Source organism: Pan paniscus, chromosome 12 (genome assembly GCF_029289425.2).
Source record: "Pan paniscus chromosome 12, NHGRI_mPanPan1-v2.0_pri, whole genome shotgun sequence".
NCBI lineage: Eukaryota > Metazoa > Chordata > Mammalia > Primates > Hominidae > Pan > Pan paniscus.
This window is the reverse complement of record NC_073261.2, coordinates 101,429,767-101,447,349: the sequence shown is the minus strand read 5'-3', so window position 1 is coordinate 101,447,349 and position 17,583 is coordinate 101,429,767. Positions and strand designations below refer to the sequence as shown.

The window sequence follows — 17,583 nt, the reverse complement described above, 5'->3', positions numbered from 1 at the left end:
CCCAAGTAGCTGGGACTACAGGCGCCCGTCACCATGCCCAGCTAATTTTTTGTATTTTTAGTAGAGATGGGGTTTCACTGTGTTAGCCAGGATGGTCTTGATCTCCTGACCTCGTGATCCGCCTGCCTTGGCCTCCCAAAGTGCTGGGATTACAGGCATGAGCCACCGTGCCTGGCCTTTTTTTTTTTTTTTTTTTTCTGAGACAGAGTCTCGCTCTGTTGCCCAGGCTGGAGTGCAGTGGTGCGATCTCGGCTCACTGCAATGTCTGCCTCCTGGGTTCAAGCGATTCTCCTGCCTCGGCCTCCTGAGTAGCTGGGATTACAGGTTCATGCCACCACACCTGGCTATTTTTTATATTTTTAGTAGAGATGAGGTTTCACTATGTTGGCCAGGCCGGTCTTGAACTCCTGACCTCGCGATCCACCTGCCTTGGCCTCCCAAAGTGCTGGGATTACAGGTGTGAGCCACTGCACCCAGCCAGCCAAGTTCTTTTCTTTTCTGCACATCCCCTGTCCTAATGTAATCGTAACTTTCATAGTTTTGGTCCTACTTTGGATGCAGTTGAGTATATACCTTTCTCATTAAATGGTCTAGCCTAGGAATTTTTCCATGTGGTTGTCCAAATTATGTCTTGTTTGTCGCCGAAATTATTTTGTTGTCTTCCAAATTGTGTCATGGAGGTTTGCACTTAATCGATACCTTTCAGCCAGCTGGCTAAGCTCCACTCAGAGTTCCTTTGTTTACAAACATCCTGGTGAAGTGTGTCCTGTGCCTGTGATTAGCAGGTGTGAGAGAAGTAGATGCTGGTTCTGGAAGGCTCCTGCCTGTGGCTTTCTCCCCTGAGTTTTCATCAGCTTTGCAATGTATCTGTTTTACTGGGCAGTCTTCAGACTCTGGCCCCAGTTCCTCTTGTTTCTTACGGCTGGTCTCAAATCTCGCACATCACCCTGGTGGTGTGGTTTTATTGGTGCCAGCCTTCCTTAGTGGTGGGATGAGTTTCTAATCCAGTTTGCATTGCCAGTGTGGCTATGAAGCTCCGGGAGTGGGGTCCCCGCTTTCGTCACCAGTTCCAGGCTCTCAGCTTCTCCCTCTGCGTGCTGGCAGTTGTGGACGTGGGTGGCTGTTACTCAGTGCTTGGGCCATCTGGCCCTTCCTTTCTGTTCTCTTTCCCCACCACCCTGGCTCCAGCCCTTATTTTCTTTTCTTATCTTTATCTTTTTGAGACAAGATTTTGCTCTGTCACCCAGGCTGGAGTGCAGTGGTGTGATCTCGGCTCACTGCAACCTCTGCCTCCCAGGTTCAAGTGATCCTCCAACCTCAGCCTCCTGAATAGCTGGAATTACAGGTACATGCTACCACACTGGGCTAATTTTTGCATTTTTTGGTGGAGACAGAATTTCACTATGTTGCCTGCGCTGGTCTTGAACTCCTGGGCCCAAGCAATCCTCCCACCTCAGCCTCCCAAAGTGCTAGGATTACAGGCGTGAGCCACTGCACCCGGCATCCTTATTTTCTTATGCCTTGACTTCTGCTTCTTCTCTAGATGGTCTCCCTTCTTCTTAGCTCTCTAAACTCAAATTCAACCATAGCCAGACCCATGGCTACCCTTCCTAATAAACCATTCTTATCCTCCAGTACCTCCTCTTCAGAAAGCCCTCAAACGGCTGCAGAATGCCACGGAGTTCCTCCCTGGGCAGTCAGAGCTTCTTGCAGCCTTGGGGCCCACAGGACTGCTGCTTTGAATCTCCCCTCCAGCTACTCTCAGGCCTTTTCTGCTCCTGAAGAGACCATTGAAATTCTTGAGTCTTAAAAATATGCATACCTTTTGACTCTATTTCTGGAAATCCAGCCTAATGAAATAATCTAGAAAATGGAAAAAGCTGTAATGTCTACACACTCTTTTCAGCATTGTTTTAAATAGCATGAAAGTGTAAACAAGATATATGTCAAACAATATGGAAAAGATTTGATGCATTATTGTGGATCTTCTTACTGGAATTTGAAGCATACATTCACAACGATAGTTATGATGACAATTCAACACCCAGATAAACACTTAAGAAATAGAATGAAGAGGACCAGGGAGCTGCCAGTTATGGAGTATTGTCCCAGCCACACTCGGTGTTTTGCTCACCTCCCACAGACAAAGAAACCCACAGAGGGCGTGGCACACCTGCCTGAGGTCACATAGCTCATGGTCCCAGTTTTGCTGTATTCCAAGGCATGCTCTCTCTATGCTATAAAATACAAAACTGTGTATATTATTTAAGCTATTTAATACTTTTTTTTTTTTTTTTTTTTTTTTTTTTAGACAGAGTCTTGCTCTATTACCCAGTCTGGAGTACAGTGGTGCGATCTCAGCTCACTGCAACCTCCACCTCCCAGGCTCAAGTGATCCTCCCACCTCACCCTCCCAAATAGCTGGGACTACAGGTGTGTGCCACCATGCCTGGCTAATTTTTGTATTTTTTGTAGAGATGGAGTTTCGCCATGTTTCCCAGGCTGGTCTTGAACTCCTGAGCTCAAGTAATCCACCTGCCTCGGTCTCCCAAAGTGTTGGCATGAGCCACTGCGCCCAGCCCACTATGTAATGATTCTCCGGAATGCCTGCTGTACACTGAGATCTGGGTGCCAGGTGCCTGCAAGGAGCTCCCAGGCAAGCTTAGGTTCTGAAACCACATGCATGTGTGCCCCTTTGCTCAACAGTTTCTCTTGCCAGGACCCCCTTTTTCTCCTGTTCTCCTGGTAGGCCCACCTCCTTCCAGGCTCTGCCTCAATTCTTCCTCCCCTGTGATGCCCTCCTTGACCAACCAGCCTGAGGAGCACACACCCTCCTTTGAGCTTTTGCAACACATAAAACTTTCCATGAGAAACATCAGTATACCCAAGCCGCTTATATTTTATTGATTGTGCCTTTTCTTTCCAACTAGACTGTAAGAGCCTCCAAACCAGCCCTGTGTCTTGGCAATGTCTCATATAGCCAGGTAGCTCTTGGCACAGTGGGGGGGACTCATAATGGATACTCAATATATGAGTCAGCAAATCTTATTCTCCCTCCAGTTGTGACCAACCTGGTGTGGGGCTGGTTGGTCGCCCTAAGGGGTGGAGGGAGAGGCTCTGGCATGATGCTGGGATGCTCTTGTGCCTCCATGGCCCATCAGACTCCTGAACCAGAATCCTCCGCCAGTTACCACCTCTACTCAAAGGAAGCATCTTTGGCTGAGCACAGTGGCTCACGCCTGTAATCTCAGCACTTTGGGAGGCCAAGGCGGATGGATCACTTGAGGTCAGGAGTTCAAGACCACCCTGGCCAATATGGCAAAATCCCATCTCTACTAAAATACAAAAATTAGCCAGGCGTGGTGGTGTGTGCCTGTAATCCCAGCTACTCAGGAGGCTGAGGCAGGAGAATCGCTTGAACCCGGGAGGCAGAGGTTGCAGTGAGCCAAGTTTGCGCCACTGCACTCCAGTCTGAGTGACAGAGCGAGACTCCATCTCAAAAAAAAAGAAAAAAAGAAAAGAAAGAAGCATCTTTCCCTTCACTATCTGCCAACTTTTTTTTTTTTTTTTTTTTTTTTTTTGAGACAAGAGTTTTGCTGTGTCACCCAGGCTGGAGTACCGTGGCGTGATCTCGGCTCACTGCAACCTCCGTCTCCCAGGTTCAAGTGATTCTCCTGCCTCAGCCTCCTGAGTAGCTGGGACTACAGGTGCATGCACCACATTAGGCTAATTTTTGTATTTTTAGTAGAGATGGGGTTTTACCATGTTCGCCAGACTGGTCTTGAACTCCTGACCTCAAGTGATCCTCCTGTCTCCACCTCCTAAAGTGCTGGGATTATAGGCATAAGCCACCATGCCTGGCCTATCTGCCAACTTTTTAAAAAACTTTTTATTTTGAAATATGGATTCATGGGCAGTTGCAAAGAAATGCGCAGAGAGGTCCTTTGTACCCTTCACCCAGCCTCCCCTAGTGTGAACATCCTGCGTAACTATAGTTCAGTGTCCACACCAGGAACTTGGGGGGTGCCATCCACAGAGTCTGTTCAGATTTCGTCAGTTACACCTGACTTTTCAAGAATAATCCATCCTGGAAATTGTCCTTTCCTACTTGAGCACATTTTCTTCATATCCCCACCTGGCATATTTATTCTCAGTTCAAATCTCCTGCAGCTCTGAAGTCAGAGGGCCTCCCTGGCTCTGTTCCTGACTCTGTTCCTCACTTCCTGTGTGATCGTAGGCAAATTAACTAACCTCTGTGAGCCCTGGTTTTCTCTTCTGAAGATTAACAATACTAACCTCATGGGATTTTATTTTTTTAACAAAGTGCTCAAGTTAGGCAGTTAAAATAATAGGCACTCAGGAAATGTCTATTTTCTTTTCACCCTTTCTGACATGGAAAACCCTCTTTCTCACTAAACAATGGAATCCTTCTCATTTAAATAATGTTCAAAATTAGTCTCCTCTGACCCCTTCCCATCCCATCTCTAGTTTCCTCAGCAACCTTGCTCTGTGTGTGTTTAACAGTTAATTCTTATGATCCTGATTATATGTTCCATGTTCCTGGTGAATATATTTTCAATTCTATTTTTTACCTACCAACAGTATAAGGTATTTGCAGGCAGAGACCTCAGTTCTTTATTTTTACAAGTCAACATATTAGATAAGAGCCTAGGTTTAGTGCCATCTGTAAAACAAGGATAACTGTATCAACCTCATAGGGTTTTTGTAAAGATTAAATGAAAGAATGCATAATGCCTGGAACAGACAAGCTCAAAACACTTTAGCTGTTGTTGACAGTCATGATGATGCCCTTTCACTTGTGTTTCCTCATGGAGCCTTGTCCTCGGGTAGGGTCTCACTCTGTCACTCAGGCTGGAGTATGGTGGTATGCAGTGCAAGGTATGATCACTGCTCACTGTAGCCTTGACCTCCCAGTCTCAAGCGATCCTCCCACCTCAGCCTCCCAAGTAGCTGGGACTACAGGCATGCGCCACCATGCCTGGCTGATTTTATTTTTATTTTTAGAGATGAGGTCTCACTTTGTTGCCGTGGCTGGTCTCAAACTCCTGGGCTCAAGTGATCCTCCCACCTCGACCTCCCAAAGTGTTGAGATTACAGGTGTGAGCCACCATGCTTGGCCTTGGATTTAGATGTCTTAATAGCGATTGGTACTTCACATCCAAGAATAAAATAAAGATAAAGGACATTAAGGGCTATCGTTGCTCCAACATTCCATTTTATTCTACCCTGCCTTTTTTCTCCTAAGTTGGGAAAAAGATTTTAATAATAATTATCATAGTAATACTGATGATGATGAAAGCTAACAATTACTGAGTTCTTACTGTGTGCTAGGAATAGTTGTAAGAACTTCACTCTGTTAACTTATCTAGTCTTCACCACAACCCTATTAAGTAGATTCCCTTCCTTCCATTTTGCGGATAAGTAGACCAAGGCACACAAGATTGTACAGCTTTGCCAAAGCTGAAGCTGGGTTTGAAACCAGGCTTTCTATTTCCCCAAAATGGTTGGGATAAAATTTTCCTGCTGTTAGTGGTCCCGAGAGACAGAGAATGGAAAAACATTCTGTTTATTTTCATCTATTCTTTGCTTGAAGAGCATATCGAAGCCCAAAGAAGCCTGTAGTTCATGAAGAATTGAAGCCCTGACATTAAATCAATCAGACACGTTTCTCTCCTTTTAAATCCCCATCCTCAATTAAGGTGGCAATCAGATTAACCAAGATTGGCCGGAAACGGGTGAGCGTCTCGGAAGCTCTGGAGCTCCAAAAGGTCAGGCCACTGACAGCTACTGATTTGTGTGTTACTTCAGGCAAGTCTCACCCACACTATCTCCCCAGGGAGAGTTCAGCTGCTGTTTAATTCTACTCCCGGTAAGATCTGTTTGGAAACTCAAATCCTGCCTCCTTCCCCAAATTCATTTTCATCAGCATTTCCTCTTGATCTCTTCAATCCTGAATCTTTCCCAGATGAGATACATGTCCCGGCCCCTGCAGATATACCCCTCTGCTGCACACCAGTCCTGCAGCCACATGGTGCTGTTTGATTTCCTTAGCACCAATAAAACAAAACCAGGCTCTCCCTGAATGATTCCTGGCTTTAATTACCAAAGGCAAATTGCTGCGTCACTCAGAATAATGAAAAACTGGAAACAACAGAGAATGATTAAATAAATCAGGATCCAGTCAAAAGATGAAGTAATAAGTAGCCATTAAAATGAAGTTTTAAAACTTTTTTTTTTGAGATGGAGTCTTGCTGTTGTCGCCTAGGCTGGAGTGCAGTGGCACGATCTCAGCTCATTGCAACCTCTGCCTCCTAGGTTGAAGCAATTCTCCTGCCTCAGCCTCCTAAGTAGCTGGGATTATAGGTGCCCGCCACCATGCCTGGCTAATTTTTTGTGTATTTTTAGTAGAGATGGGGTTTCACCATGTTGGCCAGGCTAGTCTTGAACTCCTGACCTCCTGATCCGCCTGCCTTGGCCTCCCAAAGTGTTGGGATTACAGGCGTGAGCCACCATGCCTGGCCGAAAAGCCTTCAGTAAGAAAGTAAGTGCTCACAATATAAGAAGACATTCAGTTTTAACACTATCCTGTAGGATCCCAATTTTATACATATATATTTTAAAATATACATAAACATGGACACAAAAACTAGAACAAATACACTGAAATTCTAATAGTTATCTTTGAATTACGTGATTCTAAGTGATATTCATTTTCTTTTTTCCCCCGTTTTATAAATTTATACCCATGAGCATCTATTCCTTTTAAATTCAGAAGCAAGGAAAAGGGGAAAAGAAAAGAGGGAACCTTTTTGTTTTTCTTAAAATTGTCCCCATTGGAGGGTTGTTGATTTTTTGTTTCATGGATTCACCAGTACTTACCAGCTGTCTCCACCCCTAGTGAGGCAGCTCACATCTCACCTCTTCCAGGAAGCCTTCCTAGATTCATTAAACTCAGAGATTTCTTCAGTTTTATGGACTCCTTAGTCTCATTGTGACATATCCTTGACCTTAAATGTGTGCAGGTTTTGTGTCCCCAACTATAGAGTAAGTTCCTCGATGGCAGAACCTGTCTATTTTAAACTTCTTTCTCTTCCCCACGCCACCCAGCAAGTGCCCTGCGAACTGCTGGAGTTCATTAATGTCAGTGAACACAAGTGCCTCGTGGGAGGCACTTGAATCAGACGCACCTCTCTCTCTGAACTTTGTTCCATTTCCTCCAATTCATTTGAAGGGGGTGTCCATGCCATTAGCCCTGGGTCAGATTTTATTGTAAATTGTTTAAAAAGAATTCCATTTGCTTTAGTAGGAATAATCAAGTCCAGCCCTTGTCTTTACAAGAAGATTGCAAAGCTGAGAAAATAAATACAAACTATTTTGAGCAAAAAGGCATTTTTCTTGGTGAATGGGGAGGAGGGAGTTGATGTTTATAAGAAGGAAAGGAGAGGCCAGGAGGGGAGGTGACTTCCCTGAGTCTCACGCTGATCAAAGGCAGGTGAAGTCACACATCACGCCAGCTTCCCTCCAGCCCTGCTGGGCTCAGGATACTGTATTGAGGTCAGAAGAAAATGAGACCTAGGAATTTACAGTTTATCTTGGGAGAAGAAAAGATGAGTCACTGAAATAACTTTGCCTGAACAAGCAGTGGGAGAAGATTATATAAGGTAATACAGTGTGAAGGATGCACAGAAGTCGAGCTGGCAGAGAGCACGCTGTGCCTGTGGTCGGAGAGTGTTGTTCATGGAAGGCTTCCAGGGAGCTCAGCAGGTGTCAGGATCCGCCAGGTGTCAGGTCTGTGGCGCTGACTCTCCTGCCCCTTCAACATCTCCAGCTTGTGGCCGGTGCCTGTCACCAAAACATCCTTTCATTCACTGCCACGAGGCTGCGTGGCTCCCCTAATCTGCTCTGCTTCCGACCTCCCAACCCTTCTCACTGTGGACTCTGGCTGCTAGACACAGAGTGTTCCAGGAGGCAGAGCATGAGTGAGAGGACCCCCTACAGTGGAGGAAGGACTTGAAGATGAAGCAACTGTCCCCACCTCTACTGGGGCATCCCTTGTTAAATCCTAAGTTGAATGGTTGACATTTAATGCAGCACAGGTCATGCCACCTGCTTGACCATGAAGCAAACTAAATTAAATATTTGCCTTAGAGCTACATAAAGAATGAATTGAAGTGAAGAGACTGGCCAGGTCCCCGGGACTGGGTTGCAGGTGTTCAGGAGGCTTCCAGCAAGGTGGCTGTGGCGAAGGAGAGCACAAGATGAACTTGGGAAATTGTTAGAGATATATTTTTTGGAAAGTGATGGAAGATTTAGGGGAGTTTCATGGCAGAGAAGAACATGCTATGTGACCTTGGGCAGGGCACTTAACCTCTCTGATCCTGCCTCTTTATCTGTAAAATGAGAATAATAGTATCTACTTTATGGGGTTGTTACGAGACTTATATGAAATATTTGTAAAGTGCTTGTCCTAGTGCTTAGTGCAGAGCTGGTGGTAAACCCTGGAATTTTTTAAAATTTATTTTATTTGTAGGACTCTTATCAATGAAGAACTTTGTATCCAACAATAATAAACAGACATATTGCAAGTTACATTTTGTAGGAGAAGCAAATAAGACTGGCTGCAACAAAAGAAATTAGTTACCTGCATTATAGGTTCTTTATACAGTGTTCTATAAATAGTAGAATTAAATGCAAACCAAATGCTTTTAAAAGTTTGTATACCTACATGGCAATTACAATCTCCACACACCAAAAAGAAGAACAATAACACAGAACACAGTATCCTTAATGATTATAGCACATTTAATACCTTCAGCCATCCTCTGGGTTTTCAGATCATATTGGCAACTGAAATTTCACATCCTCATGTGCTTGCTTGGCTAAGGCCGCTATTTCAGAGAGCCTTCTGAACGTTCTAGCAGTTTCCTCCAAGTCGTCACAAGCAAGAATTTTAAGCCCACTGTCTGCTCTCGGTGCCTTAGCATCATCAACTCGTGTACCTTGTAACCCCCACAACAGGTATTTCAATTTCCACATCTTTTACTGCCGTGACTATACCCTGTGCAATAACATCACAGTGCATGATTCTTCAAAAAATGTTGATCAGAATAGCCAGTACGTTTTTATCTGAAGTGATAAGCTTAAATGCTTCTGTTACTTGATGGACTGTAGCACCACCACCAACATCAAGGAAGCTGGCTGGAGTCCCTCCCCAAAGCTTTTTTTTTTTTTTTTTTTTTGAGATGGAGTTTTGCTCTTGTCGTCCAGGCTGGAGTGCAGTGGCACCATCTCGGCTCACTGCAACTTCCGCCTCCCATGTTCGAGCGATTCTGCTGCCTCAGCCTCCTGAGTAGCTGGGATTACAGGTGTCCGCCATCACACCTGGCTAATTTTTGTATTTTTATTAGAGACGGGGTTTCACCGTGTTGGCCAGACTGTTCTTGACCTCCTGACCTCAGGTATCTGCCCGCCTCGGCCTCCCAAAGTGTTGGGATTACAGGCATGAGCCACCACTCCTGGCCCCTGAAGTTTTATTATATCCATTGAGGCCATGGCCAAACCAGCACCATTTACTAGACAGTCTGTATTTCCTTTCAGGCCAATGTAGTTGAGATCTGCCTTAGCAGCGTCTTTGTCATTTTCATCTTCCTGGGTTCAGTCCTGTAGATCAAAGATTTTCTTTTGGCGATAGGCTGAATTAGAGTCAAAATTGATCTTTGCATCCATCACAGCACAGCTCCGTCTGAATCTTCACCATTGGATTTATTTCTTATCATGGTTGCATCATATTTCAGAAAAAGGCTGTAAAGCTTGACCATGTTTTCTGCTGTGGAATCCACAATATTAGGTGGAAATCCCATCTTCTGTTCAAGCCGGAGAGCTTGTTCCTTTTTGATGCCTTCTACAATATCAACAGGTTCTTTAATTGCATCAGGAGTCTCAGCAGCAACATCTGCAATGTTGACACCACCATGTGAACTTCCTATTAATACAGGACCTTGAAATGACCTTTCCATCCCTATTGCAAAGTAGTCTTCTCCCCTAGGGTATTTTCGCTCCAATGCTTGATTGCATATTCCGCCCTTTTCTCCCATTTGCTTGGTAAACAACTTTTTCCCAATCATTTCTGAGGAAACAGCTTTTGCTTCTTCTGGAGAGAAAACTATCTTCACTCCTCCTTTGAGGCCACTTTCAAATGTTCCTTTTCCTCGACCATCCGCTAAAACCTGCGCCTTCATCTCAACTTCTTTTGAACCTGCTTCTTACTACTTGTGAGTCCCAGAGAACTTGCCAGCAGTACTCATAGTTACAGTTTATCCTGCACATGTTATTTCTTTCTTCTGTACCTACTTTTTTGGCAATTGCATAAGCTTCATCTGGTGATTTTGCCACATATCCTTTGGAAACGGAGACACCAGCTTCTTGCAATAATTCCATACTCATGTATTCATGTAGTGAGAGATTCCTGTGCTATTGCTGCTGTACTTGGAGTCCATGGTTATTCAACAATCCATAACTTCCTAGAGCCTGAGCAGTGGCCCGCAGGGCTGTCCAGAGAAGGTGGCTCCGAAGGGTGGCTGCGGCCAACAGCTGGCTGTAGAACATGGAGGCTGCCATTTCCGAGTGAGACCCGTTCCCTTGGTACCGCCTGCAGCCACACAGGCCCCTGGAATTTTTTAGATTTTAAAATCAGTGTGAGAGAGACTGGAGTGGCAATGAAGGAGAGGAAATAATTCAAAGGAAATAATGTATCTCAGTGGGCCTGGCAGGTGATGCTGGGTTACTAGTAGGGAGTTTGGGGGAGGGGACCTAGATTTTGAAAAGCATGATGTAGTTAGTGTTTGAGACTTTGTTTGTTTCAAACCACCAATCGCCCTGAGTAGAGGGCAGCTCTGATCAAGGGGACAGCTCAGTCAGGCAAACAGGATCCAGCAAGCAGGCCAAAGGAGAAACAGGGCTGCGACGCCTAGGGGTCACAGGGACGCAGATGCTGCTGGCGGCCCAGGTGAGGGGTCCCGCGTCCTCTGTCGCAAGGCTGCCAGCAGCTGCAGGATCTGCTCTCACATGTTGGACAGGCAAGGAGCTGGTGGCACTTCTCACCCTGGCTGTGTGCCGGAATTGTGGTGGAGCATTTTAAACACCTCTGGGCCCTCTTCACAGCACAGGGGTCGTTCTGATGAGCAGCCAGGATTGCGGCTACAGGCCAAGCCAGGAGCCAGCTAAGGGGGTTGGGGGAGTGAGGACAAGGCAGGCTAGAGGCCTTGGGCAGACAGGAGGAACTCTGACCCAGGCTCCCTGATGCCCAGTATGTCTGCCTAGAGAGAGACTGGTCCCAGTGAGCCTGACCTCAGGAGCTACAGGTGTTGGCAGCCCTAGAAGATGGGCTGGGCACCAAGTTCAGGAACAGGAGCCAACTGTTCTATAACAGGAACTTTTCCCTGAAGTTCCCCTGGGAGTACTGTCTTGCAAGCACCCAGAGATCTTTTGCTAAGTGCCTCATAGACTTTGACTTACTGACTTAGAAATTACTGACCTTGAAATTCATGATTGCTTTTCTGCTCAATCACACTGTCCTCCCTTTATTCCACAAACCTGTATGAGCACCCCCTGCCACCACCACCCGTGGGTTGGACCCTATTCCAGCCCTGGGACACAGTGGGGACAAATGGACAAAGGTCTCACTCTTGAGGAGCTTACCTTCGAGTGGGGAGATGGAGTGTAGACGCGGATGAAATGTGTCCATTGGTAAAAAGCACTATGAAAAGGAATTAACCAGGACAGAAAATTAAAGTGGAATGCTGGTCAGGGAAGCTCTTTCCAGCTAGGTGACATTTGGACAGAGACCTTAGGGACATGAGAGTGGGAGGTCAGAGGACATGGGGAAGAACATTCTGGACAGGGGGTTTGGGGCAAAATGAGCCATCGAGGGAGGTGTCACCATTCTCATGGTTTTAAAGGAGGAAGCTGCCAAAATCATGTGTCATTGAACATTTGGTTTATTCCGACTGATTTGCCTTTTCAGTGGCAGTGCAGCTACATACTAGGGAATTGGCCATATCACATTTCCCTCTCTTCCTTAAAATAGGTATGAAAATATCAGGTAAGACAGCTCCTAGTGACAGAAGAGGATCCTTCATAAATTTACCTTCAGCTACTGTGGTTGGATCTGCCAGACACGATCCCTAGAGAGTGAAAGAGGACCCGTTGGAAAGTGCTTCTGTTTTAGAAATAAAATGGCTCAGAATTAAATGATTCTTTTATAGGCATATAGTTGTGAGTTAAACTCCACAATTTGTATGTATGAATACTAACATTAAGAATAAATACCATCAGAAGTAAGATTGAAGAAATATATAAAAACATTACTTAGTGTCTCGTTACAATGAACTGTTTTTAGTTTCTTTTTAATGTCTATTATTTGTTTCTTTCCTAGATGGGTTTTGTGGCTACTTAGAATTCGCCATTGTTGGGCTGGAAGCTTTCTAGGGGTGCTTGTGGGTTCCCAGCACCCACTAAGCTGCTTTGGGACCCAGAGGCTGGGCGCTCCTGACCAAAGCGTCTCCAGCTCTCAACTCGGAGAGGAGAGCTGGGAATCTCCTGCCATCAGCTTTGATTACCTACCCAGGAAGTGTGGAGTATTGCACAGGGCGCGACAGTAAGAAAAGGGAAGAGCTAGAATTTCATCCTAAGCCCATCTGACCTCTGAGCCCAAATTCTTAACCACCATGCTCTGGTGGTTTGCAGACTCAAAGTGTGGTCCTGGGACCAGGGGCATCAGCATCCCCAGAGTCTAATCAGAGCTTGCATTTTAACCAGATCCCCGAGGGACACGTGCACTCTACAGCCTGAGATGCACTGGCCTAGTGGTTCTCTTTCCACATAGGCCTCAGTTTCCCTAGCTCTGTGACAACTGTAACCTATCCCTGCCCTGGTTTTGTATTTCAGAACATGGACTCTGAGAATAGATTTTTGGGGTTCAGATTCTAGTCTGCCATTTATTAGCTGTGTGGCTCTAGGCAGGTAACTTAACCACTTAATGCCTCAGTTTTCTCATCTATAAAATGAGGATAAAAATAGTACCTATGCCATGGGTTTGTGAACCTCGAAAATCTGAGACAGGTCTCAGTTAATTAATTAATTTTTTTTAATTTTTATTTATTTATTTTTTTGAGAATGAGTCTCACTCTGTCACCCAGGCTGGAGTGCAGTGGTGCTATCTCGGCTCACTGCAACCTCTGCCTCCCAGATTCAAGCAATTCTTGTGCCTCCGCCTCCCGAATAGCTGGGATTACAGGTGCGCGCTGCCACGCCCTGCTAATTTTTTTGTATTTTTAGTAGAGAAGGGGTTTCACCATGTTGGCCAGGCTGGTCTCGAACTCCTGATCTCACATGATCCACCTGTGTTGACCTCCCAAAGTGTTGGGATTACAGGCGTGAGCCACCGTGACCGGCCAGTCTCAGTTAATTTAGAAAGTTTATTTTGCCAGGCTGAGGACATGCCCGTGACACAGCCTCAGGAGGTCCTGACGACACGTGCCCAAGGTGGTTGAGGCACAGTTTGGTTTTATACATTTTAGGGAGACATGAGACATCAATCAATATATGTAAGATGTACACTGGTTCAGTCCAGAAAGGTGGGACAACTTGAGGCGAAGGCGGGATGACTCAAAGTGGAGAGGGGGCTTCCAGGCCATAGGCAGATAAAAGAGAAAGGGTTGCATTTTTTAGAGTTTCTGATTAGCCTCTTCAAATGAGGCAGTCAGATATACATTTATCTCAGTGAGCAGAGAGGGGACTTTGAATAGAATGGGAGGCAGGTTGGCCCTAAGCAGTTCCCAGCTTGACTTTTCCCTTTAGCTTAGTGATTTGGGGGCCCCAAGATTTATTTTCCTTTCACAGGTTGTTGTAAGGATTACAAAAGTTGGTGCTTGTGAAGTATTTTAGAGCTGTGCCTGGCTCACAAGGAATAAGGCACCTACTGTCTTTTTCACTGCTATGAACCCTACCCCCTGTCTTCTTGTACCTCTCTTCTGGGAAGCCTTCCCCAACTATCAGAGCTCAAGATAATTTCTGTCTTTTTCGATTCTTTGGCAAATGATCTGGGATTTCCATCGTAAAACTGTAACTTAGGGAAAATCTGTTATTGTATTGATAAGGAAACTTAAGTCTCAAAGGTCAGATGACAGAATTGGGCCTGGAACTCAAAGGTCAAATGACAGAAGCAGGACTTAAACACCAGTACTCTTTAAACTCTAAAATTAGGGCTGTTCCCAATGTGCTACATTTATAGTATTATATTCCTTCCTATTTCCCACCTATTTTTAAAGTAGGTAATAAATGTCTTGAAAAAAGCATAATAAAAATATTCATCACAATGATTTTATTTATTTATTTATTGAGACGGAATCTCTTTCTGTTGCCCAGGCTGGAGTGTGGTGGCACAATCTCAGCTCACTGCATCCTCCATGTCCCTGGCTCAAGTGATTCTCCTGCCTCAGTCTCCCAAGTAGCTGGGACTACAGGCCTGCACCACCACACCTGACTAATTTTTGTATTTTTAGTAGAAACGGGATTTCACCATGTTGGCCAGGCTGGTCTCGAACTCATGACCTCAAGTGATTCGCCTGCCTCAGCCTCCCAAAGTGGTGGGATTACAGGTGTGAGCCACCGCGCCTGACCAAAATGAGGGTGCTAGTGGCTGTTGACTTTTCAGAATATGTTAATTTGTGCTATGAATCTGGGATAGGGGGATTTAGTATGCCTGACTTCGTATATTTATTTGTCCTTGGAGCCTTTTTCTGGGAAATGCTTGTTAGCATCACACAGCTAGTGTTTCATGGAACACAGTTTGGGGACTGTGGCTCTGCTCTCCAGAGCATCTACTCTCCTACCCCATGTACTTTTTCTTTTTAAGACTCTATTTTTTAGAGCATACAGTATGTAGCTTTTTCAGATTGGCTTCTTTCCCTTAGTAATATACATTTAAGTTTCCTCCATGTCTTTTCATGGCTTGATCGTTCATTTCTTTTTAGTGCTGGATAATATTCCGTTGTCTGGATGTACCACAGTTTATTCACCCACTGCAGGACATCTTGGTTGCTTCCAAGTTTTGGCCATTCTACATAAAGCTGCGGTAAACATCCACGTGCAGGTTTTTGTGTAGACATAGTTTTCATTTCCTTTGGGTAAATAACAAGGGGTGTGATTGCTGGATCGTATGTTAAGAGTTTATTTAATTTTTTAAGAAGCTGCCAAACTGTCTTCCAAAGTGGCTGTACCAGTTTGCATTCCCACCAGCAATGAATGAGGGTTCCTGCTGCTCCACATCCCTGCCAGCATGCACTGTTAGTGTTCTGGATCTGGGCCATTCTAATAGGTGTGCAGTGGTATCTCATTGTTGTTTTAATTTACATTTCCCAGATGACATATGATGTGGAGCATCTTTTCATAGGCTTATTTGCCACCTGCATATCTCCTTTGGTGCGATGTCTATTAAGGTTTCAGGGCCTCTATTTATTTATTTTTCGAGACAGAGTCTTGCTCTGTCTCCCAGGCTAGAGCGCAGTGACGTGATCTTGGCTCACTGCAACCTCTGCCTCCTGGGTTCGAGTGATTCTGTTACCTCAGCCTCCCAAGTAGCTGGGATTACAGGCATACGCCACCACACCTGGCTAATTTTTGTATCTTTAGTAGAGGCAGAGTTTTGCCATGTTGGCCAGGCTGGTCTTAAACTCCTGACCTCAAGTGATCTGCCCGCCTCAGCCTCCCAAAGTGCTGAGATTACAGGCATGAACCACCCCGTCTGGCCCCATTTTTAATTGGGTTATTTTCTTATTGTTTAGTTTTAAGTGTTTGTATTAGTCCATTCTCATGCTGTGAACGAAGACATACCTGAGACTGCGTAATTTATAAAGGAAAGAGCTTTAATTGACTCACAGTTCAGCATGGCTGGGGAGGCCTCAGGAAACTTACAATTACGGCGGAAGGGGAAGCAAACACGTCCTTCTTCATATGGCGGCGGCAAGGAGAAGTGCAGAGTGAAGCAGGGAAAAGCCCCTCATAAAACTGTCAGATCTCGTGAGAACTCACCCACTGTCACAAGAACAGCATGAGGGTAACTGTCCCCATGATTAAATTACCTCCCCCTAGGTCCCTCCCATAACACGTGGGGATTATGAGAACTACGATTCAAGATGAGATTTGGGTAGGGACACAGCCAAACCATGTCAGTGTTCCTTATATTTTGAAGATTATATAATCTTCATATATGTATATATATATATACACACACACATATATTCTTTATTAGCTATGTCTTCTACAAATACTTTCTCCTAGTCTATGACTTTTCATTCTTTTGACAGCACCTTTTGAAGAGCAGGAATTTTTTTTTTTTTGAGATGGAGTCTCGCTCTGTTGCCCAGGCTGTAGTGCAATGGCACGATCTCGGCTCACTGCAATCTCCGGGTTCAAGTGATTCTCCTGCCTCAGCCTCCCAAGTAGCTGGGACTACAGGCACCCGCCACCATGCCCAGCTAGTTTTTGTATTTTTAGTAGAGATGGGGTTTCACCATGTTGGCCAGGCTGGTCTCGAACTCCTGACCTCAAGTGATCCACCTACATCAGCCTCCCAAAGTGCCAGGATTACAGGCTTGAGCCACCATGCCCAGCCAAAGAGCAGGAATTTTTAATCTTCATGAATTCCATTTTATCAGTTCTTTCTGTTGTGGATTGTGCCCTTGGTTTTTTATCTAAGAAGTCATCGCCAAAAGCGAAGGTCATCTAGGCTTTTTCCTATGTTATCTTCAAGAAGTTTTATAGCTTTGAGTTTGACATTCAGGTGAATGATCTATTTTGAGTAAGCTTCTGTCCAGGGTGTAAGGGCTGTGTTTATGTTCATTTTTTTTTTGCATGTGGATGTCCACCTGATCCACCTGTCAGTTCTTTAACTAGAAGTGCACTGCCTTGATTGCTGAAGCTTCCTCGTGCACTCGTCAGTCCCTTAAGCTTCACCTCCTCTTCCCCTACCGCACGGCAGCCACTCCACTAGTGGCCTTCCAATGGCAAGTCCCATGGATTCTCTCCAGCGTGCCTCTTGTTTGTAGCTCCATTCTGTTGTGTGAGCTCATGTTGTGTCACCTTTGCATTGGGGTTTGTAGAGTTGGTGCTGAGATTCTGGCTTTGGGAAGGTGGCCAGACAGGAATGCAGGTTGAGGTCAAGGTATCGTTACTTGGCAAGTGCACAGAGCTGCCTTGGGGAAGTGGCACGTGTTTCAGACCCACAGTATTCTGAAGGGGTGTTCTGTGATTCTCACTTCTTAGGCCTTTGGATGTCTAAGGGCCTTGGTCGCTGTGGCCAAGCAAGTGGTCAGTGGGATAGCCCTGCTAAGATGTACCAAGCCACCATTGACCAGCTGGCATGGATGGAAGGGCTCAATGGCACTGGGCCTGGGGGAAAGCAGAAAGGGGCGGGCAGCTTCCAGAACCTTCCTGGGGCCTGACAGTCCTGGCCCTGCTATAAGTGCTTTGTAGCCCTGGACTGGCTCTGGTCTTCTACCAGCC

At 45.4% G+C, this 17,583-nt stretch overlaps 1 protein-coding gene and 1 pseudogene across 4 annotated transcripts in view; one reads left to right on the top strand and one right to left on the bottom strand.

Annotated features, from left to right (window-relative positions):
- The window catches only part of EFR3B (EFR3 homolog B), a 123,120-nt gene that overhangs the window by 35,467 nt on the left and 70,070 nt on the right, over positions 1–17,583 (top strand). The window lies entirely within an intron of this gene.
- LOC134728673 (succinate--CoA ligase [ADP-forming] subunit beta, mitochondrial-like) lies at positions 8,638–10,656 on the bottom strand (annotated as a pseudogene).